The sequence below is a fragment of the Orcinus orca genome, chromosome 1 (genome assembly GCF_937001465.1).
Source record: "Orcinus orca chromosome 1, mOrcOrc1.1, whole genome shotgun sequence".
In the NCBI taxonomy this organism is placed as follows: Eukaryota; Metazoa; Chordata; class Mammalia; order Artiodactyla; family Delphinidae; genus Orcinus; species Orcinus orca.
In genome coordinates, this window is record NC_064559.1 from 11032570 (window position 1) to 11059637 (window position 27068).

Below are 27068 nucleotides of genomic sequence, written 5' to 3' on the forward strand. Positions count from 1 at the left end.
GATACGGGTTCGTGCCCCGGTCCGGGAAGATCCCACATGCCGCAGAGCGGCTGGGCCCGTGAGCCATGGCCGCTGAGCCTGCGCGTCCGGAGCCCGTGCTCTGCAACGGGAGAGGCCACAGCAGTGAGAGGCCCGCGTACCGCCAAAAAAAAAAAAAAAAAAAAAAAAGCAAATATGCTGATATACTGGTAATTCGCAAAACTCCAAGCAAAACAATAAGGTCCCCACCAAGCCCCCATTTGGGTGTTGCTGGAAAGCCCCAGCCCCGCCCTCAGGGCCCTCACTCTCCTCTCTCAGTGCCACACTGATGTGTGGAGGTGAGGGCCGAAGAGACTCAAAGAACCCCCAAAGGAGCTCTCTCGCTCTGACCAAGGAGTCCTTCCCTGGAGCTGGCCAGCTGTGTGTGTATTCTGGGTTAAAAATCTTCTCTCATCCCTGAAACTTGAGTTTGGGGCAGAAATATCACTTTAAGCTACAGAGCAGCCATCAGAGATAAGTGCCCAACTGTTGGAAAAAAAAAAAATCCAAAAAAACAGCCCTTGGCCAAACCCTCCAAGAGTCAGCTTCAAAAAGAAGCTGCAGCCTGCAGTTCACAGGACAAAAATCAGCTTTGCCCGCACATAGAAGGGATGTAACTTATTTTTCCTTTAACCCCAGATAGTCCATCTCATCTGAGGAGACTAAACAATGACCAGTTATACCTTCAAAGGGCCCTTGAACAAGAAATGAGCACAGAGATGCTGGGAATTCGGTGACCTTCTGTGGCAGAGCCTGTGAATAGCAACGCACTGAGCTGCTGCCCCTGAGAATTATTTAGATGTTCTAATGTCCAGGCAAAGGTGAGGCAAAGGCAGATCCAAACTTAGAAAAGGAAGTTGCGGCATTTTCAAGTTTTCTGAACAGCAATGATTGTGCTCGCTCAGCCGCTTTCATCACCAGAGCTCACCCTCTTTAATCAGTTCCCACAGAGATCTGGAAAATGGATAGATGGAATGATCCCGTGTGAAATGGCTCCAAAAAAAAAAAAAAAAAAAGGGTCAGGGAGAAGCTAGTGGCTTGGCCCAAGGCTTAACCCTAAACCGGCTTCAGAATCGAGAACAGAAGTTTCTAGGGTCTGCCTTTACTCTCACAGTAGGTTCCATAGTCTGAGAAGTTGGACAATAAAATCCAAAATCTTTTTTTGACGCCTAGAATCGGCAGCATCCCGTCAGAGCTAAGAAATAAGTAAGTGTTGCCTAGTGCTGCCAGCAAAAGAAAGAAAGTGCAAAATCTAGCTAATTGCCCAGGACATGTGGGCAGACACCTCTGCTTGCCAAATTCCTGGTTGTCTGAATGGTTACTTACATCTGCATTAATTTACACTTGTGGAAGTTTTAAATATTTCTTAAGTAGCAGCAAAGCTCTTACCAGAAACTTCGCTGGTTTGGAAAAATTCCTCTTTTCCATCCCTGATTTATTCACAGGTGGAGGACACCCCGCCACAGAGCGACTCTTGTGCTTAGAGAAATCCCACATGGGAATTCACACTCAGACATCATATCTAGAGCCACTGCCATCCTCCTGGCTCCGCCTGGACCCTGAGCCTGCTCCCCAGACTTCCTACTCTTGCAGTGGGCAGTTCCAAGGCAAGGGCTCTAAGAAAATCTGGACACTCATTAAAACCTGAAAAAAAATGGGTGAAGGTGGTCAAGAGGTTAAAACTTACAGTTATAAGACAAATCAATTCTGGGGACGTAATGTACAGCATGGTGATTATATGTAGTTAACAATACTGTATTTTATATATGAAATTTGCTAAGAGAATAGATCTTAAAAGTTCTCATCACAATAAAAAAAATTTGTAACTATGTGAGGCTGATTGATGTTAACTAGACTTATTGTGGTGATCATTTCACAATATATACAGATAGCAAATCGTTATGGTGCACATCTAAAACTAATACTTTTTGTATTATGTCAGGGACTTCCCTGGTGGAGCAGTGGTTAAGAATCCACCTGCCAATGCAGGGGACACGGGTTTGAGCCCTGGTCCGGGAAGATCCCACATGCCGCAGAACAACTAAGCCCGTGCGCCACAACTACTGAGCCTGCGCTCTAGAGCCTGCGAGCCACAACTACTGAGCCCGTGTGCCACAACTACTGAAGCCCACACACCTAGAGCCCGTGCTCTGCAACAAGAAGCCACAACAATGAGAAGCCCACGTGTCACAATGAAGAGCAGCCCCCGCTCACCACTACTAGAAGAAGCCTGCGCGCAGCAATGAAGACCCAATGCAGCCAAAAATAAGTAAATAAATTTTTTAAAAAACTAATACAATGTCATATATCAGTTGTATCTCCATAAAACTGGAAAAATAATGAAAAACTAAAACTTGACAAAAATATATTGAGGAAAAATAAAAGAAAATTTTACTTAATCATTTTGAAGTTTTCCATTCAATCAACAAATATTTAATGAGGACATACTTTGTGTCATAATTGTACCATTAGGTCTTGGAGACACAGATATCCAAAGATATATCACATCATCTCTACCTAGGAGGAGTTTACAGTTCAGTGGAGGAAAGAAACACTGGGAGAAAAGCACAATAGAATATGTGTTTAGGGGTGGCTTGGGATTGAAGTTGACATTTACATAAAACTCAAATATGCAGAAACCAGAAACATTTTCTCTAAATATTTCTTATAGTCTTACCTTGTGCTCAATCCCCAATGATAACACACATACACAAATCTTAAATTTTCCAATAAAAAATAACTCAGGCTCTTCTAGATTAGAAACATTTCTTTCACGTAAAGATTCACTCACTTTCCAAGTTCAAATTCCCTATCAGCTCTCTTCCCCTTTCCAAAGGAACTCTGGCTGCACACCCACTTCCTTCTCAAGATGGCCCCAGGGTGCAGGGGGAAACTTCCTATCCTGTTGGCATCCAGCCCACATGCTGTCCTGTGTCCTTTACTGAGGTGTTTCTGGTCTCCTCTGGACACCGATTTCCTACCCCAGCGTCCACTGCCGTGGCTGAGGGCTCGCAGTGTTCTGGGGTGCTACGCTCCCCGCGAGGGCTGGCGTCCTGGGTCTCTGGCCCTCCTCCACAGCCTCCCTTGTCCCAATCCCTGACTCTTCTTTATTTCTGGCTCCTTCAGCCTGTCTATATTCCCACGCAGGCCCGTGTAAATGCCAAATCCCAGAGGGCGCACGCCTTGGCACAGGCAGCCAGAGCACAAGCCCACATGCCGGCACTACCCCGCTGCTGCACACAGTATTCATTTCCTAGGGCTGGGAAAAAGTGAGAGCGTGGCATGGACATATATACACTACCAAGTGTAAAATCGATAGCTAGTGGGAAGCAGCCGCATAGCACAGGGAGATCAGCTCGGTGCTTTGTGACCACCTAGAGGGGTGGGATAGGGAGGGTGGGAGGGAGACGCAGGAGGGAGGAGATATGGGGATACATGTATATGCATAGCTGATTCATTTGTTATAAAGCAGAAGCTAACAACAACAACAACAAAAATTCCAGGAGAGAGAAAGAATTGAGGTGAGGGACAGATGAAGATGAATGGCAAAATGTTGATAACTGTTAAATTTGGGTGATGGGTATGTGGGTTCATCATTCTCTCTACTTTTGTATATGTATTTGAAAATTCCCATATTAAAAAGTTTTAAAAATATAAAATAAAATAGATAACCAACAAGGAAATAAATAAATAAATAAAGGAGAGAATGGGACAAAAAAGAAGCTGGAAATTATAATAAAATGCTTTTGAAACATTAAGAATGATGTAAGCAATATCAGTGTGCAAAAATATCCTTTTTAAAAGTTGCCCACAAAGATCTCAAAGAAATATGTACTCTGTGGAATTATTTCCAAGGAAAGAGTTATATGTGAGGCTAATGCAGCCACAAGTGATTTGGAAAAACTAGCGTGTTCTAATCTGAAAGATACATAGATAGTGATGTCGATGAAAAAATTCATCAGTTGATCTAAGAAAGAAATGGAAAATTTGAAAACAAACTTATAGTTTCCAGGGGAGAAATGTGGGGGCAGGGATAAACTGGGAGATTGGGATAGACATATATACACTACTATATATAAAATAGATAACTAATAAGGACCTACTGTATAGCACAGGGAACTCTTCTCAATACCTGTAATGACCTATATGGGAAAAGAATCTAAGAAAGAGTGGATATGTGTACATGCACAACTGATTCACTTTGCTGTACAGCAGGAGCTAACACAACATTGTAAATCAACTGTACTCCGATAAAAATTAAAAAAAAAAAACCTGGTAAATGTTAGGCTGTGTTTATAATTATTATAGTACTTTTATTACTAAATTGTTGTGATTACCTATTCAAACAAAAACCAAAACCAAAACCAAAATAAATGAGCTAAGTACCAACAACAAAAAAGAAATGGAAAATTTTATTCAAGACATTGAGGAGTATAACATGGGCACAGCCTCTCAGAAAGCTCTGAGAACTTTTCTGCCTGTCAGAGGTCAGAGCACAGTTATATAAGTTTTTTGAGACAGAGGGCTGTGTATTCAATGACGTACGTATTATTGACAGTTTACACCATCCAGATCTAAATGTACAAAGCAAGTAGTGGGTCATGGGTCACCATGGTTCATTACAAGATCAAGAAGAAATGTTACCTTTTAAGGAGTTGTCTTCTTGGTGCTAGGAGAATGTTGCTCTTTATGGTTGAGCAGGTATTTGGGCCAATGGGTAGGCTTGGTTGATGCCTAATGCAGATACACAATGCACAGTGGAGGGGAGAGAGGAGGCCAAAGGGCAAAGAAAACATATTTATGTTTAAATTTTTTTGTCTTGCCATAAACTATGAATTTTATTTCATAGTAGGGTATGGCTCAGGACATCACATACATCGGAGCAGGGAGTGGTCTAATACCAATTCACATCCTCCTTATTCTTTTACTAAGTCTTTCAAATTGAACCTTTTTCCATTGCCATTGCTACCACCCTATATCCAAGTTCCATTACATTAAAAGTAGGGTATTGCTGGGAGATTGGGATTGACATAGACTCGCTGCTATATATAAAATAGATAACTAGTAGGGACCTACTGTCTAGCACAGGGAACTCTTCTCAATACTCTGTAATGCCCTATATGGGAACAGAATCTAAAAGAGTGGCTATATGTATATGTGTAACTGATTCACTCTGCTGTACACCTGAAACTAACACAGCTTTGTAAATCAACTGTACTCCAATAAAAATTTTTTTTAAAAGTAGGGCATGGCAATCGTAGGGGAGCAGAATTTGCCACCCCAAAATGTGTTTCTTTGGAATATTATTTTAAGCTGGTTATTTTCTAAGAAACAGCAGACTTGGGAAAAACTCTGAAAACCAAGTAGGAATGACTCTTTTGTAAGAAACATTTCCATTTGCAAGGGAAAACTCCATTTGTAAGGGTATCACCCACCACTGTACCAGGAAGAGGAGAATGACCAAATTTCTAGAAACTTATCAGTAGAGAAGACTTAAATCTGCAGAATATTCTCTCCTTGTTTATTGTGCTTTTACTGGTAACTGACTTTCCAATAACTGACTCTCCCCACGCTCAACACCCTCTTTTGTCTTTAGCTGAAGACAGTGTTTAAGGTGAGGGCTTCAGCCATTCTGGCAGTTATCCAGTTCTCCTGGGTCTCTCCCATGTATACATGTTATTAAACTTTGTTTGATGTTCTTCTGTTAATACATGTGTCATGTCAATTTAATTCTTAGAGTAGCCAGAAGAACCTAGAGGGTAGAGGAAAATTTCTTCCTCCCCGATATAATCACCTCCCATTCCAGGGTTTTTTAACTGGGGAATGCAACAAAATTCATTGGAAAGCTTTTTACAAATACAGCTTTCTTGGGCTTCACATCAGACCTCCTGAATCAGAAACTCCAATGGTGGGTGACCCCGCATAGATAGTTAGAAATGTTCCACAGCAGATTCTGAATTAGGAATCTCTGATTAGGAATCACTAACCAAACAACCTGGCCTCTTAACTCAGCCTCCACCATTGCATACCATCTCTCTGTTAACCGCCCTAGAGCATCTCTTTGATAATGTCCAAAATCATCAGAAATTCCCAATAATGAACAGGACCGTTGATACTTGGCTCCCACCCACTGATCCCATATGCATTTCTGATCTTACCTCTCACTCTCTCACAGTTTAGCCAAATAGGTCTACTCTCTGTCTGGCATTTCAACCCTTGAGCTGGGACTCCTGCCACCCCCTCATCTGGCATGTCCCCCGGTGAGGACACCCACCCCAACACACATCCATCAATTGCTCCCTAACAAATATTCCCAGTCCTTTGAGACTCACCTCATGTCCAGATTCCATAAAGCCTTCTGTGCTCACTCAGGACTCTGTCCACTGCCAGAAATGTTCTCTCTGTCCTCTGAATTCTTATAGCACTTTGTGTGGGCCTGGGGAAGGTAAGTACATGATGTGATGGAGCGGGGTGTGTCTAGGTGCACAGACTCAAGGAACCCAGAGCAATTTCTTTAAAATTTAATGTTTTTAAAATGTATGTGAGTTTTGGGACTTCCCTGGTGGTCCAGTGGTTAAGACTCTGTGCTCCCAATGCAGGGGGCCCGGGGTTCAATCCCTGGTCAGGGAATTAGATCCCACATGCCACAACTAAAGATCCTGCATGCCGCAACTAAAAAAAAAAAAAAAAAGATCCCACATGCCACAAAGAAGATCTCGCAAGCAGAAACTAAGACCCAGCACAGCCAAATAAATATTAAAAAATTTAAAATGTATGTGAGTTTTGAATTCTCCACAATTTATGGAGACCACTAATCCCTCAGGTAGATGTGCTATGTTTATTCTGAAGCTTCTGTTACCCTGGGCACATGCCGTGTACCCCAGCAATACATCAGCTGAAGTCACATGGCTGAGTGACAAAGGGAGAAAGATTTAATAAAGAGGTTTGAAATAATAAATAGATAAATGAAAAGCAAAGTCCAATTCTTATCTCTTCTATTGTTAAGAGCTGCTCCTAATGTCTAAGCTTGCAGACCTGACCATCCCAGTAATGAGAAAAAACAAAGCTGCTGGTTAGCAAGACTCAGCCCCCTTAGAAGGCATTTGGAATACCTCCCGATTTCTGAGCATGCCATTTGGTGTCCCCTACCCTGACCTCAACAGGCTTCACAAAATATTTCTTCTAAACACATACTCCTTCTCTCCAAGAGGAATTCGGGTGAATAAAGTTTCTTCCATTTCATTATATATATATGTAAGAAGAAAATTCTGTGGTGATTCATCCAGGTATGTTGCACATACATCACCACCCCAGATATTTCAATATCCTCCACCACTATTTTAGATTAAAACTAGTCAGTAGCTACATTAGGGAGAAAAACTATATATGTTTTGTTTTTTTCTATCTTTATGTAACATACTTATCACAGCCAAACCTATGAAAGAAAAGCCCAGCTACATCTGTCACTATCATAATAAGAAAATACTTGCCTCTAAAACTTTATGTTAATACACTAACACATTTTAGACCTGGCTATCTATGGCTATCTATCAACTATAAATAGCAGTTAAAAGAAATAAACTCAGTCACAGCTGGAGAAGGCACAGACAGAGGGCAAAAAAACCCCAGGCCCTCAGCATATCAAAGCCAAATAGTATGTTAACTTTACAAATGAAAATGCAAAGATCATTTGGAGAAGAACCAGCTCCCGCAATCCTCCCACATCCGCTTTGCCCAATTTTTGTCAACAGTCTTCAACCATTTTTTGTGCACGCCACCCCATCATCTGTATGGATAAATGGATTTTTTTATTGTATTTTTTTGAATTTTATTTTATTTTTTTTAAACAGCAGGTTCTTATTAGTTATCTATTTTATACATATTACTGTATATATGTCAATCTCAATCTCCCAGTTCATCCCACCACACCCACCCCTCTCCTGCTTTCCCCCCTTGGTGTCCAAGCATTTGTTCTCTACATCTCTGTCTCTATTTCTGCCCTGCAAACCTATTCATCTGTACCATTTTTCTAGATTCCACATATGTGCATTAATATACGATATTTGTTTTTCTCTTTCTGATTTACTTAACTCTGTATGACAGTCTCTACATCCATCCTCGTCTCTGCAAATGACCCAGTTTCGTTCCTTTTTATGGCTGAGTAATATGCCATTGTATATATGTACCACATCTTCTTTATCCATTTATCTGTCAAAGGGCATTTAGGTTGCTTCCATGACGTGGCTATTGTAAATAGTGCTGCAATGAAAATGGGGGTGCATGTGTCTTTTTGAAATATGGTTTTCTGTGGGTATATGCCCAGTAGTGGGACTGCTGGGTCATATCGTAGTTGTATCTTTAGTTTTTTAGGGAACTTCCACACTGTTCTCCACAGTGGCTGTACCAACTTACATTCCCACCAACAGTGCAAGAGGGTTCCCTTTTCTCCACACCCTCTCCAGCATTTGTTGTTTGTAGATTTTCTGATGTTGCCCATTCTAACCAGTGTGAGGTGATACCTCATTGTAGTTTTTATTTGCATTTCTCTAATGATCAGTGATGTTGAGCATCTTTTCATGTGCCATTTGGTCACGCTGTATGTCTTCTTTGGAGAAATGTCTATTTAGGTCTTCAGCCCATTTTTGGATTGGGTTGTTTTTTTAATACTGAGCTGCATGAGCTGTTTATATATTTTGGAGATAAATCCTTTGTCCGTTGATTAGTTTCCAAATATTTTCTCCCATTCTGAGGGTTATCATTTCATCTTGTTTATAGTTTCCTTTGCTGTGCAAAAGCTTTTAAGTTTCATTAGGTCCCATTTGTTTATTTTTGTTTTTATTTCCATCACTCTAGGAGGTGGGTCAAAAAAGATCTTGCTGTGATTTATGTCAAACAGTGTTCTTCCTATGTTTTCCTCTAAGAGTTTTATAGTGTCCCATCTTACATTTAGGTCTTAATCCATTTTGAGTTTATTTTTGTGTATGGTGTTAGGGAGTGTTCTAATTTCATTCTTTTACATGGAGCTGTCCAGTTTTCCCAGCACCACTTATTGAAGAGACTGTCTTTTTTCCATTGTATATTCTTGCCACCTTTGTCATAGATTAGTTGGTCATAGGTGCGTGGGTTTATCTGTGGGCTTTCTATCCTGTTCCATTGATCTATATTTCTGTTTTTGTGCCAGCACCATATTGTCTTGATTACTGTAGCTTTGTAGTATAGTCTGAAGTCAAGGAGTCTGATTCTTCCAGCTCTGATTTTTTCCCTGAAGAATGCTTTGGTTATTTGGGGTCTTTTGTGCCTCAGTACAAATTTTAAGAGTTTTTTTGTTCTAGTTCTGTAAAAAATGCCATTGGTAATTTGACAGGGATTGCACTGAATCTGTAGATTGCTTTGGGTAGTATAGTCATTTTCACAATACTGATTCTTCCCCAATTCAAGAACATGGTATATCTCTCCATCTGTTTGTGTCATCTTTAATTTCTTTCATCAGTGTCTTATATTTTCCCGAGTACAGGTCTTTTACCTCCTTAGGTAGGTTTATTCCTAGTTATTTTGTTGTTGTTGTTGCAATGATGAATGGGATTGTTTCCTTAATTTCTCTTTCTGATCTTTCGTTGTTAGTGTACAGGAATGCAAGAGATTTCTGTGCATTAATTTTGTACCCTGCAACTTTACCAAATTCATTGATTAGCTCTAGTAGTTTCCTGGTGGCATCTTTAGGATTATCTATGTATAGTATCATGTCATCTGCAAAAAGTGACAGCTTTACTTCTTCTTTGCCAATTTGTATTTCTTTTATTTCTATTTCTTCTCTGATTGCTGTGGGTAGGACTTTGAAAACTATGTTGAATGGTAGTGGCGAGAGTGGACATCCTTGTCTTCTTCCTGATCTTAGAGGAAATGCTTTCAGTTTTTCACCATTGAGAATGATGTTTGCCATGGGTTTGTCACATATGGCCTTTATTATGTTGAGGTAGGTTCCCTCTATGCCCACGTTCTGGAGAGTTTTATCATAAATGGGTGTTGAATTTTGTCAAAAGCTTTTTCTGGGGCTTCCCTGGCGGTGCAGTGGTTGAGAGTCCGCCTGCCGATGCAGGGGACATGGGTTCGGTGCCAGTCCAGGAGGATCCCACATGCCGTGGAGCGGCTGGGCCCATGAGCCATGGCCGCTGAGCCTGTGCGTCTGGAGCCTGTGCTCCGCAACGGGAGAGGCCACAACAGTGAGGCCCGCGTAGCACAAAAAAAAAAAAAAAAAAAAAAAAAAAAAGCTTTTTCTTCATCTTTTGAGGTGATCATATGGTTTTAATTCTTCAGTTTGTTAATATGGTGTATCACATTGATCGGTTTGTGTACACTGAAAAATCCTTGCATCCCTGGGATAAATCCCACTTGATCATGGTGTATGATCCTTTTAATGTGCTGTTGGATTCTGTTTGGTAGTATTTTGTTGAGGATTTTTGCATCTATATTCATCAGTGATATTGGTCTCCAATTTTCTTTTTTTGTAGTATCTTTGTCTGGTTTTGGTATCAAGGTGATGGTAGCCTTGTAGAATGAGTTTGGGAGTCTTCCTTCTGCAATTTTTTGGAAGAATTTGAAAAGGATGGGTGTTAGCTCTTCTCTAAATGTTTGACAGAATTCACCTATGAGCCATCTCGTCCTGGACTTCTGTTTGCTAGAAGATTTTTAATCACAGTTTCAATTTCATTACTTGTGATTGGTCTGTTCATATTTTCTATTTCTTCCTGGTTCAGTCTTGGAAGGTTATACTTTTCTAATAATTTGTCCATTTCCTCCAGGTTGTCCATTTTATTGGCATAGAGTTGCTTGAATAATCTCTTAGGATGCTTTGTATTTCTGTGGTGTCTGTTGTAACTTCTCCTTTTCCCTTTCTAATTTTATTGATTTGAGTCCTCTCCCTCCTTTTCTTGATAAGTCTGGCTAAAGGTTTATCAATTTTGTTTATCTTCTCAAAGAAACAGCTTTTAGTTTTACTGATCTTTGCTATTGTTTTCTTTGTTTCTATTTCATTTATTTCTGCTCTGATCTTTATGATTTCTTTCCTTCTACTAACATTGAATTTTGTTTGTTCTTTCTCTAGTTCCTTTAGGTGTAATGTTAGATTGTTTATTTGAGATTTTTCTTGTTTCTTGAGGTAGCCTTGTATTGCTATAAACTTCCCTCTTAGAACTGCTTTTGCTGCATCCCATAGGTTTTGGATCATCATGTTTTCATTGTCATTTGTCTCTAGGTATTTTTGGATTTCCTCTTTGATTTCTTCAGTGATCTCTTGGTTACTTAGTAACGTATTGTTTAGCCTCCATGTGTTTGTGTTTTTTACTTTTTTCTTCCTGTAATTTATTTCTAATCTCATAGTGTTGTGGTCAGAAAAGATGCTTGATATGATTTCAATTTTCTTAAATTTACCAAGCCTTGATTTGTGACCCAAGATGTGATCTATCCTGGAGAATGTTCTGTGTGCACTTGAGAAGAAAGTGTAATCTGCTGTTTTCAGATGGAATGTCCAATAAATATCAAATCTATTTGATCTATTGTGTCATTTAAAGCTTGTGCTTGCATATTAATTTTCTGTCTGGATCATCTGTCTATAGGTGTGAGTGAGGTGTTAACCTCCCCCACTATTACTGTGTTACTGTCAATTTCCTCTTTTATAGCTGTTAGTATTTCTCTTATGTATTAAGGTGCTCCTATGTTGGGTGCATATTTATTTTAAATTATTATATCTTCTTCTTGGATTGATCCCTTGATCATTATGTAGTGTCCTTCCTTGTCTCTTGTAACATTCTTTATTTTAAAGTCTATTTTATCTGTTATGAGTATCGTTACTCCAGCTTTCTTTTGATTTCCATTCGCATGGAATATCTTTTTCCATCCCCTCACTTTCAGTCTGTGTGTGTCCCTAGGCCTGAAGTGGGTCTCTTGTAGACAGCATATATATGGGTCTTGTTTTTGTATCTATTCAGCGACCCTGTGTTTTTTGGTTGGAGCATTTAATCCATTTACATTTAAGGTAATTATCAATATGTATGTTCCTATTACCATATTCTTAATTGTTTTGGGTTTGTTTTTGTAGTTCTTTTTCTTTTCTTGTGTTTCCCACTTAGAGAAGTTCCTTTAGCATTTGTTGTAGAGCTGGTTTGGTGGTGCTGAATTCTTTTAGCTTTTGCTTGTCTGTAAAGCTTTTGATTTCTCCATCAGATCTGAATGAGATCCTTGCTCCATCAGATCTGAATGAGATCTCCATCAGATCTGAATGAGAGTAATCTTGGTTGTAGGTTCTTCCCTTTCATCACTTTAAATATATTGTGCCACTCCCTTCTGGCTTGTAGAATTTCTGCTGAGAAATCAGGTGTTAACCTTATGGTAGTTCCCTTGTATGTTATTTGTCATTTTTCACTTGTTGCTTTTAATAATTTTTCTTTGTCTTTAATTCTTGTCAATTTGATTACTATGTGTCTTGGTGTGTTTCTCCTTGGGTGTATCCTGCCTGGGACTCTGCATTCCCTAGACTTCGGTGGCTATTTCCTTTCCCATGTTAAGGAATTTTTCAACTATAATCTCTTCAAATAGTTTCTTGGGTCTTTCTTCTCTTTCTGGGACCCTTATAATTCGAATGTTGTTGCGTTTAATGTTGTCCCAGAGGTCTCTTGGGTTGTCTTCATTTCTTATCATTCTCTTTTCTTTATTCTGTTCTGCAGCAGTGACTTCCACTATTCTGTCTTCCAGGTCACTTATCCCTTCTTCTGCTATTGATTCCTTCTAGTGTATTTTTCATTTCAGTTATTGTATTGTTCACCTCTATTTACTGGTTCTTTAATTCTTCTAGGTCTTTGTTAAACATTTCTTGCATCTTCTCGATCTTTGCCTCCATTCTTTTTCTGAGGTCCTGGATCATCTTCACTATCATTATTCTGAATTCTTTTTCTGGAAGGTTGCCTATCTCCACTTCATTTAGTTGTTTTTCTGGGGTTTTATCCTGTTCCTTCATCTGGTACACAGTCCTCTGCCTTTTCATTTTGTGTATCATTCTGTGAATGTGGTTTTCATTCCACAGGCTTCAGGACTGTAGTTCTTCTTACCTCTGCTGTCTGTCCTCTGGTGGATAAGGCTATCAAAAAGGCTCGTGCAAGCTTCCTGATGGGAGGGACTGGTAGAGCTGAGTGTTGCTCTGGTGGGCAAGGCTTAATAAAACTTTAATCCTCTTGTCTGCTGATGGGTGGGGCTGAGTTCCCTCCCTGTTGGTTGTTTGGCCTGAGGCAACCTAGCACTGGAGGCTACAGCTCTTTGGTGTGGCTAATGGCGGACTCCAGCAGGGCTCATGCCAAGGAGTACTTCCCAAAACTTCTGCTACCAGTGTCCTTGTCCCCATGGTGAGCTACAGCCACCCCCCGCCTCTGAAGGAGACCCTCCAACACTAGCAGGTAGGTCTGGTTCAGTCTCCTATGGGGTCACTGCTCCTTCCCCCTGGGTCCTGATACACACACTACTTTGTGTGTGCCCTCCAAGAATGGAGTCTCTGTTTCCCCGAGTCCTGTTGAAGTCCTGCAATCAAATCCCGCTAGCCTTCAAAGTCTGATTCTTTGGGAATTCCTCCTCCCACTGCTGGACCCCCAGGTTGGGAAGCCTGATGTGGGACTCAGAAACTTCACTCCAGTGGGTGGACTTCTGTGGTATAATTGTTCTCCAGTTTGTGAGTCACCCACCCAGCAGTTATGGGATTTGATTATATTGTGATTGTGCCCCTCCTACCATCTCATCGCATCTTCTCCTTTGTCTTTGGATGTGGGGTACTGTTTTGGTGAATTCCAGTGTCTTCCTGTCAATGACTGTTCAGCAGTTAGTTGTGATTTCAGTGCTCTCGCAAGGAGTGAATGCAAAGCCTTCTACTCCGCCATCTTGAACCAATCCTCTGTATGGACAAATGTTTAATGTTACATCTTGGCATATCCCATCTGAATCCAGGAATGTGAAAAGGCATCCAGGACATGCAGCTTCAGCTACCTCCTCACCAGGCTTCCCAGAGTTCTCCTTATCTCATTGTAATTTGGATATGAACAGTCCGTCTCTCAAATTCCAGGCTTAGAATGACTCAAATTTTATCCCTAAAGAGCCTTAGCAAAGTAGATGAGCTAAATGTGACCTTAACTAATCTTTTAAGAAAAGAAAAATGATGCATGTCACCTTTAAAAAGCCAGCCATTCAATAACAACATAATGGGCTCATAAGTATGATAATTATTTTTCCCATGATGCAAACCATATACAGTAGACTGTTTCAAAAGAGAAGTACAATTTACTTCTCTTCCATCTTCACATTAGGAGGTAATCAACATGTTTTGTGTTCCTCATATTATAGTCTCAAGAGCAAGGAGTAATTTACATGTCTGATTATTATTTGCACCAGTCAGTTAGTCAAAATGTATTGTCAAATTAACTAGCAGATAGTGGAGACTTGTGACAGTGGGACACAAAACTAAAAGGTTTTTAAATGAGGGGTAGAAAGGAGTAAGAGCTGGAGCAATGATTTCCAGTCTTTTCCCTATGATGATGCCTTTTTTATTTCAAGAAATTTTAGGACTCTGGTTAAGACAGCAGATTCTACACACTCATTAGGCTCTGCTCCATCAAAAACCCCTCAAAATGGGGCTTCCCTGGTGGCGCAGTTGTTGAGAGTCCGCCTGCCGATGCAGGGGGCACGGGTTCGTGCCCCGGTCTGGGTAGATCCCACGTGCCGCGGAGCGGCTAGGCCCGTGAGCCATGGCCACTGAGCCTGCGCGTCCGGAGCCTGTACTCCGCAACGGGAGAGGCCACAACAGTGAGAGGCCCGCGTACCGCAAAAAAAAACCACAAAAACCCCACAAAGAATGGAAAGGGGACTTGTAGGAAGGTTAATATCCTGGAACAAAGATAATGGGATAAAGATGATAGTAGCACAATACTGGAAACTGGAAAGCAGATGGATGAGCAGTGACTGATGTTAAAGACCTAAGAAAGCTGAATCCTAAATCATCGCCATGTACCTCTGGGAATGGAGAAGCTAAACACAAGGGGTTTGACTGAAAGTCTATTTAAGATACAGTTAGACCCCCACCCCCTCATTCCCTCAGCCCTGCCTTGGCTGAAGATGAGACGCTTACTCTCCAGGAGGGTCAAAAAGGCAGGACACTAGGCACAGCTGAGAGTAGAGACAGCAAATTAAAAATATAAAGGGCGAGCTTCCCTGGTGGCGCAGTGGTTGAGAGTCTGCCTGCCGATGCAGGGGACGCGGGTTCGTGCCCCAGTCCGGGAAGATCCCACATGCCGCGGAGCGGCTGGGCTCGTGAGCCATGGCTGCTGAGCCTGCGCGTCCGGAGCCTGTGCTCCGCAACGGGAGAGGCCACAACAGTGAGAGGCCCGCGTACCACCAAAAAAAAAAAAAAAAAAAATTTATTTCTCACAGTTCTTGAGGCTGAAAAGTGCAAGACTCAGGTCCCTGTAGACTCAATGTCTGGTAGGAGTCCACTTCCTAGTCCTAGCCAGCCATTGTCTCCCTGTACCCTCACATTATGAAAAGGACAGGGGCTCTCTCTCTGACCTCTTTTTAATCCCGTTCATGAGGGTTCCAGCCTCATGACCTAATCACCCCCCAAAGGCCCCACCTCCGATCACCATCATACTGGTGATTAGGTTTCAACATCTGAATTTTGAAGGGACACAAACATTCAGTCTATAGCAGGTAGTACCTAAAATATGCAAAGAATTCCTACAAATCTATAATAAAAAGATACAGATCCCAATAGAAAAGGGTTGGCAAAAGATCTGAACTAGCTCTTTGCAGGAGAAGAAATATAAATAGCCACAGTCAAATGAAAATGTGCTCAACCTCATTTGTAATCAGGGAAAAATAAAATTAAAACCACAACGAGATACCATGTCACACCTGCCAGACTGGCAAAACTTCAAAGGAGAATGGCTACATCTGAGGAAGGAGGAGGAAGCACACAGGGGATTTCATAGGTCAAGCTGAACACAGGTGTTCGCTCTACTATAGTTCTTTACACATAACATGTATTTTATGAATACTCTTTGAAGCTACTCAGTATTTAAGCAGAACAATTAAATGAGATGATGACTCGGTACAATACACAGCACAGTGGCTGGCACATGCTAGGTGCCCATTCTTCTAATTCTTGTTTCAGTGTAAATATTTGAGAACAAATTTGAACAAAACTAAATAGCGGCTTTCTCGCAACTCCAGTACTTGTTGGTAGATTGAAGAAGACTGCAAGCTCGGATTCCAGATCTATTCAAAGACAGGAACAAACAAGTCCTCCCACTCCCGGTTCCCCATCTTACAATCTAGTTATTTATTCCAATGTTACTAAAAATAAGCATCTAAAAGTGTTTCATCCTTTCTCCCATCTCTTTAGATCTCTTTCTGACTAGAAAATAGTCCTTTTGTGAAATCATGATGAGAGAAGCCACAGCCCAACGGTGGAATAAATGAAAATCGAGGTACAGTGGATGCCTGCAAGCCAGCACACTGTCTCACATCAGTGAGACTGTCTCACCTGGTCATCCACAGCGCTACACGGTATATAACAGGCAGGAAAGGAGAAAAGCTAAAGGCTTGCCCCATGCCTGCTCTTGGATTATACTGCGGCTCACATGTTTTAAATCCCTAAATCATTTTGAAAATATCTGTCACGCAAAAGAGCCCCAAACCAAAGAGAGCTGCAGGTAATAGCAACATTTTAGTAATAAAGCCTCTGACATTGGTCTTCTCCCCACAGTTTTGCTTTTCTCCTTCTGTAACCTTGAAGCCGCTTGGAAAAACAAACAAACAACAGAAACAAGGTTTCATTATTTCATCCAAACAGACTTCAGACAAATGGCCTCCAGGTATGACACAGAGACAAGCAAGAGGATTTCTAAGTTAATGAGAATCAGGAGGAACACAAAAAACCAAGCCAGGCCAGGACTGTGTTTTCACTGGTGGTCTGGAAGAGGCGGTGAGTGAACCAGCGAGAGGAAGAAAGGAAGGGGAGCTGGCCAGACGTCAGCTGGGTGAGGGAAGCAGGTGACAACCAAGACGGTTCGTCCCTTCGCTTCATCCCTGAGAGCCTAGCGCATGCCAGGCTTTGTGCTCGGAAACATCAGCACAGTCCCTGCCTCGCGGAGAACACAGCTTAGCAGGAGAAAGAGAGAAGAAGCGAGTGATAAACGGCGTAAGAGGAGAAGCAGGGGCTGCCACGGGAGCACACGGTCCCAGGCTTGCAGGCTCGGCCTTCCCAGGGGGATCAACATTAACCTTGGGCTCTAAACAGGGGCACGAGTTAGCCTGACACAGTGGGGTGGGGGCCAGGTGAGAAGAAAGGGGAGAAAGCCCCAAGCTGGGGGGCTGCGGGTGTGGAGACTTCGGAAGCAAGCAGAGTACGCAGAAGGCTCCCTGAATAGATGAGAGGGCCTGGAGCAAAGAACACAAGAAGGGCAGAGCTAGGGTCACGCTCTCCCTGGGGTAAGGCCCACTGGACAAGCCCAGGAAATGTACAGCCTTAGCCCTTAAGAGCAGATGGCATGATCTATACACCTCAGTTCTACGGCACTCTGGCAACAATGACACACTTGGCTGCAGGGAAGATGCAGGTCGGGAGGTCTGGCTGGGACATGACAGTGACTCAGGGAGTGCAGTTGGACGATACACACTGAAACCACAATTACAAGACTGGTTTAAAATTTTTGCAAGAGAAAAACATTTGCAGTGTGGACCTTCCCATCCACACCCTCAGGTCTACGACTCCTGGAAACTCCCCTGCTGCATTTCAAAAGAAGCCTCCCAGCACTCAAAGTCTATGTTGGGAAATGGGTAAGAGTTTGACAGCCTGCCTGTTAGTATTGAGAAAACTTCTGCTGAATTGAAGAAACTGGACTTTGTTCATTTCGAAATCTGCTCACACACAGCCTTAGGGGCATTTGTAAGGTGAGACTGAAGAGGACTAGAAAGTGGGGCGATGTCTGCCCATCACATGTTTAGTCCTAAACTTGCCCACCCCCCAACCCCGCTCCCTACCAGCTCTTCTAGCACCGCAGCTGCTGCAGGCTCTCTTCGCCAGAGACCTGTCAGGAGTCAATTGAGCTGTATCCATCCAGGTATTGCAATACATTTGTTTCAACTATAATTACTCCTCCTGGCAGACAGAGGTGTGAGACAGAGCAGGCCAGCGCCACCCAGGTGCATGGACCAGGCAGCAGGCAGAGTGCAGTGAGGTGGCTCTGCCATCTGGTGCATAGAAGAAAGGGCCTGAGGCTCACACCTCCACCCACAGCCTCTAAAGTCCAGACTTCCCAGAGCAAACCAAGTGCTAACGCCTCCATTCAATTCTATTCAGCCCCTCCAGTCCCATGGGTCCATTGTTTGACTTCTCATCCTCTTCCAATTAGCCCTTGACATTCATTTTGACCTGATCTCACCAGGATAAAAATGCTGGGGTGTTAGGGCCAGGGGTTGAGAGTGGAAAGCAGAGAAAATTAATTGTGTAATTTGTCTCAAGGTCTCTACAAGCCCTGGTGACAGCCTTACCTCTTCTATCCAGGCATGGTCCTGATGGAGATCATAATGGATTATTTTCCTAAAAATAATTATTGTTATGGTTAAAGCTAAATTGCTCTCTATTTTTGTCATCTTAGAAAACAAACGATATGTTCCAAACACCCGTGTGACTGTTTCTTCTACCCCTTTTTGCCACCAGTGCCTTGCATGTAGCAGGCATTTATAAAAAATGTTCATTGATGCTATATGATGGATAATTAGCACCAGAGCCTGCTGGTTTGGAAAAGGAACTTTCAGGAAACCGAAGATCTAGAAGCACAGAAATGGACGAACCCACGTAGGGCACACCTCAACACGTGACTGCTCAAAGGAGCCCACCCTATCGAATCAAACAGCAACATGATTCACGTCACAAGGACCCTTTCAACGTGGGGACCTATTCCTCCCCAGGATCCCCTTGTGGAAAAAACATGTATTTACCTCATAGATTTTGTTGGAGATTCTGTCCTCTCTCTGGGAAGATATTTGGAGACACCACTCAGCAGGAGAGACTTGGAGGGAGCAGATGGCTGGTAAATGAGAGGCTATTCTCAATCCAGGGCCAACAGGAAAGCAGAGAACCAGAGCTCAAATTTAGATTGAAACCTGGTACCCAACAGTATAAAGTTAGAAACTCCCTTGAACCATCTGGCACTTTTAAATAAATACCTGTCTGTCCAATCCTAGAATGGAAAGGAAACTCAAAGTCTAGCTTTCTTCCCAGAGATGGCCTCTGTACTACCAGTAGGGCCTAGCAGCCCCAGGAGTTCCTTAAGATGGAGTAGCTGACAGCCTACATCAATGACTGCCAGTCTTAAGGATCTTAAAGTTCTTTGGAATCTTTCTGATTCCACACGTCTTTCATGCCTCTCTTCTCTCCACCTAATCCTTTTTTTCATTATCCTACCTGAGGCTAGAACACACACACACACACACACACACACTGTGCAACCCTATCTAAATGTTTTAATACATTATTGTCCTTCTGCCAGTCCACTCATAATGGTCTTTCCTTCTCACTGACACTTTCCACTTTCCATCATGTCTCTCTCCCCCTCTTGACAGTGACTCCTAAAAGCCAACATTTCACCTTCCTGTGTGAAGTCACCATCCCTGAGTATTATGAAATATGGGGTCTCCCGGCCAAATCAATGTATATCTCAGACCCTCCACCCCCATCTCCCACCACCACATGGCCTTAAGATCTCTCCCACCATACATGTTAGCCATGAGCTAACACTACCTTGACCTTTCACCTGGACTAGAAATGGCCTAACCTGATCAATTTCTTCAGTTGAATCTTCAGCCCTTGGAAAAAGAAGTGAAGAAAGAGTCTGGATCGGGAGGACTGACAGTAAAGACCACAGGAAACGGGAGACAAATAGGACCTCCCTTACTTGTTTCCCTCTTCTCCCCTATTGTTAAAGAGTAAGTAAACGAGATAAAGTGCAAATGCACTCAGTAAACACAGTTAAACTCAATACAAATGTAATTTAACATTGCTATTAATTTTTTCATCACAAAAAAAATCCCTTCATTAGCATGGAGCTAATGTCATGGATGGTTCCCTCAAATAAGCTCCACCCCCACGACACAATGCTTTCTTTAGTCTCAGTCTTAGTCATCTTCAGCTCCACCCCCTCCCTTGCCCTCCACATTGTCGGCACAGTTTCCATTCACTCTTTTTTCAGAAAATCCTTCAACCCAGTCTCTTCATCTGCTCTCTTTTGCCCTGAACTCAGTCCAGCTTTTTGTCATCTTGACACAACACTGACTCCCTTTTACCCTAGGATCTGCCCACTCTGTGTCATTTCAGGTCCTCCAAGAAACAGATTGGACACGCAAGATATAGACTGGAGAGAGGACCAGTGGGGAGTTGCATGTGAGGATAAAGAGGGAGGGAGCGGCGGAGGAGGGAGAGCCTTTGGACCGCCGTGCAGGTCTGACACCTGTGAGAGGTGGAAGGAAGACGGGGTAGCAAGAACCTCTGACCACAGTGCAGCCCTGAAAAAATCTCAGTGGACCAATGGGTAGCCTCCAAGCAGAGGTCCCCATTAGCGGAACCCCACATGGGACAGAAATGAGGCTTTAGTACCCTCTCTGTGCTCAGTCACTGACAGAAGTCAGCTCAAGAGAAGCGTGACCTCAGTATAAATAGCAGAGGGGGAAAGAGAGTCTTCTCAGTAAAGGTACTGGGTCAGTTGGACATACATAAGGAAAAAAATTGAAAGTTCCTCTGACACCATTCACAAAAATTAGTTCTGGGTGGATTTTAGAGCTAAATATGAATGAAAAAAAGGACCAAAAATGTGAAAGACAAAAAAAATTTAAGTTTTTAAAAAATACTACAAGAGAATGCATTTATGACCAAGAAAGGAAACCTACAAACTATATAGAAAAAGAAGGATTAATTTGAATACATTAAAATTAAGAACCTTTATTTATCAAAATTAAGAACTTCTGTTTTGGAAGGTAGAAGAGAATGAAAAGACAAACCAAAGCAGGAGAAGGTAGCTTTAACACGTGTAACTGATAAGGGGCTCATAACCAGACTATAAATAAAACTACTAAAGTCAATTAAAATTTTTAAAAAGCAACAGAGAACCCAGTAGAAAAAAATGGCCAAAGACTTGAACAGGTGTTACACAAAAGAGGATATCCCAGTAGCCAATAAACTTATGAAAAGGTTCCTAATATCATTAATCACGAGGGGAATATACATTAAAACCACAGTGAGATATCACTAAACACTCACCTGAATGCTTAAAACTAAAAAGACTAATAACGCCAAGTGCTGGAGAGAATGTGGCACAACAGAAGTTCCCAGGTGTTACTGAAGGGTGTATAAAATGGTTCAGTCACTTTGGAAAACTGTTTGCAATATAGACTACTAAGCTCACCCTGTGACCCAAAAATTCCACTTGTAGGTCTGGAAGTACCTAGAAGCGGCATTACATATGCATAAAATGCACACCAAAAGACATGTACAAGAATGTTCATGGCAGCATCATTATCATGAGGCAAATGTCCACCATGAGTAAAATGCATAAATAAATTGTGGTCTATTCATTCCATGGCATACCATAGTGAAAATTAATAGATCAAAGCTACACCTGACAATATGGATGAAGTTCACATATACAAGGCAGAGTGAAACCTACTCTAGGATTATACAAATTCAAAAACAAGTGAAACTAAAATTTGGCGTTTAGGGATTCATACTTATGTGGTAAAACTACTGAAAAAAAAAAAAAGCAAAGACATGATAACCATCAAAGTCAAGATGGTGGTTACCTTCAGGGAGGTTGGGGGTGGGGGTAATAGGAAGAGGTACGCATGAGGTTTTGAGATGCTAGCAATGCTCTACTTTTGACCTGAGTATTGGCTGTATAATAATTTTTCAAACCTTATTATTATCTTTCGTGCATTTTTCTTAATTGTGTTATACTTCATAGCTTTAAAACATGTTTCTTTTACAATAAAAAGTAAGAAAATTTTACAGGGCTTCCCTGGTGGCGCAGTGGTTGAGAGTCCGCCTGGCGATGCATGGGACACGGGTTCATGCCCTGGTCTGGGAAGATTCCACATGCCGCGGAGCGGCTGGGCCCGTGAGCCATGGCCGCTGGGCCTGCGTGTCCAGAGCCTGTGCTCCGCAATGGGAGAGGCCACAACAGTGAGAGGCCCGCGTACTGCAAAAAAAAAAAAAAAAAGAAAGAAAAGAAAATTTTACAAAAGAGGAGTAATATAGATAGGCCTAGCTCCTGGCCCTGAAAGCGTACACCTGATGATCTGGCAGGGACTGTGTGAAAACCCTAACAAAGTATAAGAAATAGAAGACCAATCACAAGGAAGTTTGTCAGGTCCGCTGGCCCGGGTGAAAGGAGGCCCGGAGGGTAAGGGAAAACATCGACCAGTATGAGGTAGGAGAGGCATTGGGACATAACGACCTCACCTGTTCTGGGAATCAACAAGAGACTGTAACTTCCTACCCAGAAAACAACGGGGCTGACGGGAAGGGAAAGTGGGCTTACGCCCCACAACAGACCAACCAACACCTGGCCCTGCTGTATTCTCACCAAATAAGGAATTACCCTGTATACCAAACCTCCCCCCCCCCCTGCAAACCACCCTTCCCTTACACCCCAATAAAAATCTCCCACGCCGAGGACTGGGCGCGACTTCTCTGGCCCCTTTCTTTCGGACCAGTGAACCTCGCCCGGGAGCGCTCCCTAATAAAGCTCACTTGAAGCTTTCCTCGGTTTCGCGGTGCCGTTTGTTAACATCCGACCTTACAAAGTTAATTTCATGAGATGACAAAGCATTGTTCCCCCTGCCCTTTTTTAATAAAAGAAGTAGAAAACAGAAGGTGTTATTAACAGAAACATCCTTGGAAGCAAAACTGCATAGAACGCCAACTGTCTGCCTAGCACCCCAACTACATAGAGAGAGTCGAGGTGACTCTGCCTCTCCTATCAGATAAGGGATCCCTCTCTTCACCTGGTTGGCAGTTTGAACTGCAAGGAAGGACGACGCCATGACTCGTACAAGCAAAAAAGTGATTGATGGCTCATTTTCCCCAGGTACTTTTGGAACCACCTTGCAAAGGGTACTTTCAGTACTCTGATAATTAATGGATAAGCTAGCAGGCACTTTTTCATTCAAAGACATTTATTTCTTAATTAAAATGACATGCAAATGTTAACATTTATTAATTACTTTACCAGTTCACAGCCGTGTAATTAACTGACTTTAAAAGCTGAAAATGATACTTCCATTTTTCAGAAATTGCAGCATTGGGTTGAAATGAAAATGTGAAGTAAGAAAAGTTGTTCTTGGGCCTTCCTCAGCTCCTTTCACAGTCTCCCCCCGACATCTCACCCCTGTGACCGTTTACAAAGTGGGCCATAATGATTAGGATGTCTGATTCCCAAAGCCAGTTCGTAGCCACTGTGCTATTCCAGATTATCAGATAGAATACATAGTAAAGCAGAGAGGCACCATTACAAAGCTAAGAGCAAGTGATACAAAAAGACAGAAAAACCTAGCTATAGGCATGGCAGTTTCTCCCTTCATGATTCCAGGAAAGAAAGTGAATGCCCCATGACTGCAGGCAACGAACTGGAAGAATTGAATGAAGGAGCACTTTGTGACAACATCAACACACTGTGCCTGCTGTAAGGTACATCCACTCTTCCTCATCAATCTCAGCTAAGTCCCTGTAAAACACCACCAGCGGCCAGTGAGCAACGCATCTGGGGCAGGAGGGACCTTAGAGCCAGCCACCTGGAGTTGGGGGTCAGTTATTCTGCCTACTTATGGTCAGCTGTAGGGAACAAGCAGACGTGGAGTATGGCCAGGAGCACGAATGAATGAAAATGTTCATTAGGCCCCATAGCCACAGTGCTGGGTCTACAAGTCCATTCAAGGGCAAGGGAAAGGTTTAGGACTGTAAAAAAAAAAAACAAAAAAAACTATATACACACACACACACACACACACACACATATCTCACTCAAAACTATGAAAAGAACACTGGAAGACCACAAGCAATAAATATTTAATTAAATGCCTAAAAAATGTAATATGTCAACCTCATTTATTAAATTAATATTCATAAAAATTTCATTACACTTAAGGGCTTCCCTGGTGGCGCAGTGGTTGAGAGTCCGCCTGCCAATGCAGGGGACACGGGTTCGTGCCCTGGTCCGGGAAGACCCCACATGCCGCAGAGCAGCTGGGCCCGTGAGCCATGGCCTCAGAGCCTGCGCGTCTGGAGCCTGTGCTCCACAACGGGAGAGGCCCCAACAATGAGAGGCCCGTGTACCGCAAAAAAAAAAAAATGATCTATAGGTTAGGCTTTCTTTCTTCACAAGAATTCCAAGTATGAATGAGAAATCATAGCCAATTGTGAATTAAGTAAATTGTTCATAGCCTGATTACTTCAAAGGCAAAATTATTTCTTAAAGGTCTTCCAAGTATTTACAGCCAAAAAAAAATTACATTTCATTTAGCATTTTATTTTTTTAAATGATATAGGATAGAGCCTCCAAAGGAAAGAGTTCCTAGGATCTTTAAACAGCCCTGGCCAGTGTTGTCCTGAATCTGCAAAGGACCATTAAAGGCATCACCGAATCCAAGTTCTTCACACAATGACTGAAATGTTGTCAGTCTTCATTAAACCATAATTACATTTGGAGGCAACACTTTCCATGATTATGAGCACAGGATCTGGAGTCAGACTGCTCCGGTTCAAATCTTTGCTTCATACTTCACTGCGTGTCCTGAGGGAAGTGGCTCAACCTCTCTGAGCCTCATTTTCCTCATCTGTAAAACAAGGAGCATGATAGAACCCACTTTAAAAGATTGGAAGAATTAACTGCGTTAATACGTGTGAAGCACTTATAACTGTGCCTGGCATATAGTAAATGCTGACTAAATGTTATTTATTCACAGAAATGTGGATCTGCCATGAGAACCCCATCCCAGTGTTTAACCATGTTCATGTTGTTCCAAGGTGAATGTGCACAAAAGCAGGCAGAGACACTTCTTCACCACGTTTCTCCCAGACAAGGTCAGGGCATGTTTCCAAGCATAACACTAGTGGGTGTTCAGGGCCAGGGGACACACAGGAATTGAGCAGAGAGCTAGAAATCCAGGTCACAAACAGGACTTTCACAATGGAGTCTCTTGCCCTGTTGTCTCTGAAATGGTTTTCTGGCCCCCTTGCAGTGGATTATTCATGCTTACGAGAGAAAAAAGAGAAATTTTGCAAAACTACATGATTAATTAATCCTCAACAAACTGTGTAGTTGACCTGCGGCAAATGGATGCTTCCTACAGAGGTTTCAATTATTTGAATGCAAATTAAGTATTTTATAGACCCTTAGAAGATCAAGATAATTCTTTATAAACATCCATTTTATTAGGAGGGAAAGGAAGAGAGAGAGAGAGGAAGCAAGGAAGGAGGGGGGGAGAGAGGGAGGGAAAGAAGTGGAAGAAGAAAAGAAGAAAAACATGGAAGGAAGGAAAGAAGAAAGGGAGGGGGGGATGAAGAGAGGAAGGAAGGAAGGAAAAAAAACCTAGAACCAAAGGATTTGTAGTATGAACTCATTTGTAAAAAGAAAGAAAAGAAATCCAAACCCCATTTTTGTATGTTACATGTGTAAATGCATAGAAAGAGGACTGAAAGAACGCACATCCAATCATTGGCAATGCTACCTCTGAGACGGGAGCAGAGTTTTGGCAGGGGTTTTGGTGGGAGGACAATGGGAGCAGAGGGTACTAACAGCCTGGAGAGATGCCCGCCATCTAAAGAGAGCAAAACCTGGTGAATGCGGTGGGTCCCCCAAACCTCGAACTAACTCACAATGTGGCCATCCTGCACTGGAGGTCTCCCAACCCTATTTGGCTGTGGGAGTGAACAGCAAGGAATTCTTGCCAGCAGAGAAGAAATCCAATCTGCACGTTACAGGCTAAGAAGCATCACCAGGCAAAGGTGGCTGGAAACAAGCCAACTGGCTAGAGGCCCACCTGGCTAGAAGGGCCAAATAAGCTCACGAGAGTCCCCAGAAAGCAAGCACACCTTTCACATCTCTCTCCAACTGAGTATCTAAGATGGTCCAAATCCCAGGACAGTCTGTATGTACTCCACTTACCGGTGCATTCCAGACATGTCATATTTGTGGGCTGGAAAAGCCTCAGCATCTGTCATCAAGGATGAGTCTGTCCTGTAACAGCTGGGTGAGCTAGTGTCTCAGAGTCACCCGCTCATCCTCTAACACTAATGGTCTTCCTACAGGTACACCTTGAACAACGCATTCAACATGACTATGTGCTAAGCATCTGTACGGTCAGGCCACTCGAGATGACTGTTCTCTTGTTCTCCGTACATCCCCTGCCCGACCAGTCCCTGCTTCACCTACACCCTACTCACGTGGCTGACCTTCCCTCCTAATCCAAAAGCTTAATCTGTAACTGCCCACATGCCTGCCCCCCCCCCACAGCCCAGCTAGTGATTGTTCTAACCTTTAGATCAGAACAGCTCCACTACAATAGTTTATCAAAGGGAAAACATCTGCCCAGGTCATCAACCCGAGGGGCAGTGAGGGATGTGCCCCTCTGCTGGTTTCCATGGTAACTGATGAGCCAACCTGACATCAGTTCCCACTATAACTGGTAGCCTCCTTCTCCACCACACACCTCCACCCCCAAGTAGCCAAGACTGCTACCAGGTCCTGCCTGCTGTCTGCCATACACGGTCGCTCCGGGACCTTGCTTCAGACATCGAAAGATTCCCTATGCAATAAAACACTGATGTCTCTGTTGCTGTCTCTAGGCTCTTCCTTTGGTCTTGCAGCTGGGCAATTACAAGGCTTGCAGGTCTGTGGGGCGCAGCCCAACAGCACTATATTCAGAGATGAATAAGACACAGTCCCACCCTTGAGAGGGACAAAGCACTAAAA

The 27068-nt window shown here is 42.7% G+C and overlaps 1 protein-coding gene and 1 long non-coding RNA gene across 11 annotated transcripts in view; both read right to left on the reverse strand.

The window, feature by feature from the left end:
- CNIH3 (cornichon family AMPA receptor auxiliary protein 3) overlaps positions 1–27068 on the reverse strand; it is a 282654-nt gene that overhangs the window by 140065 nt on the left and 115521 nt on the right. For 3 of the 10 annotated variants that reach the window (XR_007475516.1, XR_007475503.1, XR_007475504.1), the window contains one exon: positions 24148–24930. The exons of 4 other annotated variants lie outside the window; for them this stretch is intronic. The gene's annotated coding sequence lies outside the window, so the exon portion shown is untranslated. Of the gene's footprint in view, positions 1–4669; positions 4753–6350; positions 6455–23240; positions 23823–24147; positions 24931–27068 lie in introns of those variants that run through there. 3 more of the 10 variants (XR_007475519.1, XR_007475506.1, XR_007475509.1) reach the window with 3 other exon arrangements.
- On the reverse strand, positions 18101–21409 carry LOC125963508 (uncharacterized). The gene is made up of 3 exons (XR_007475554.1): positions 19884–21409; positions 19048–19212; positions 18101–18646 (listed from the first exon to the last, which is right to left on the reverse strand). It is a non-coding gene; the product is annotated as an uncharacterized LOC125963508 (long non-coding RNA).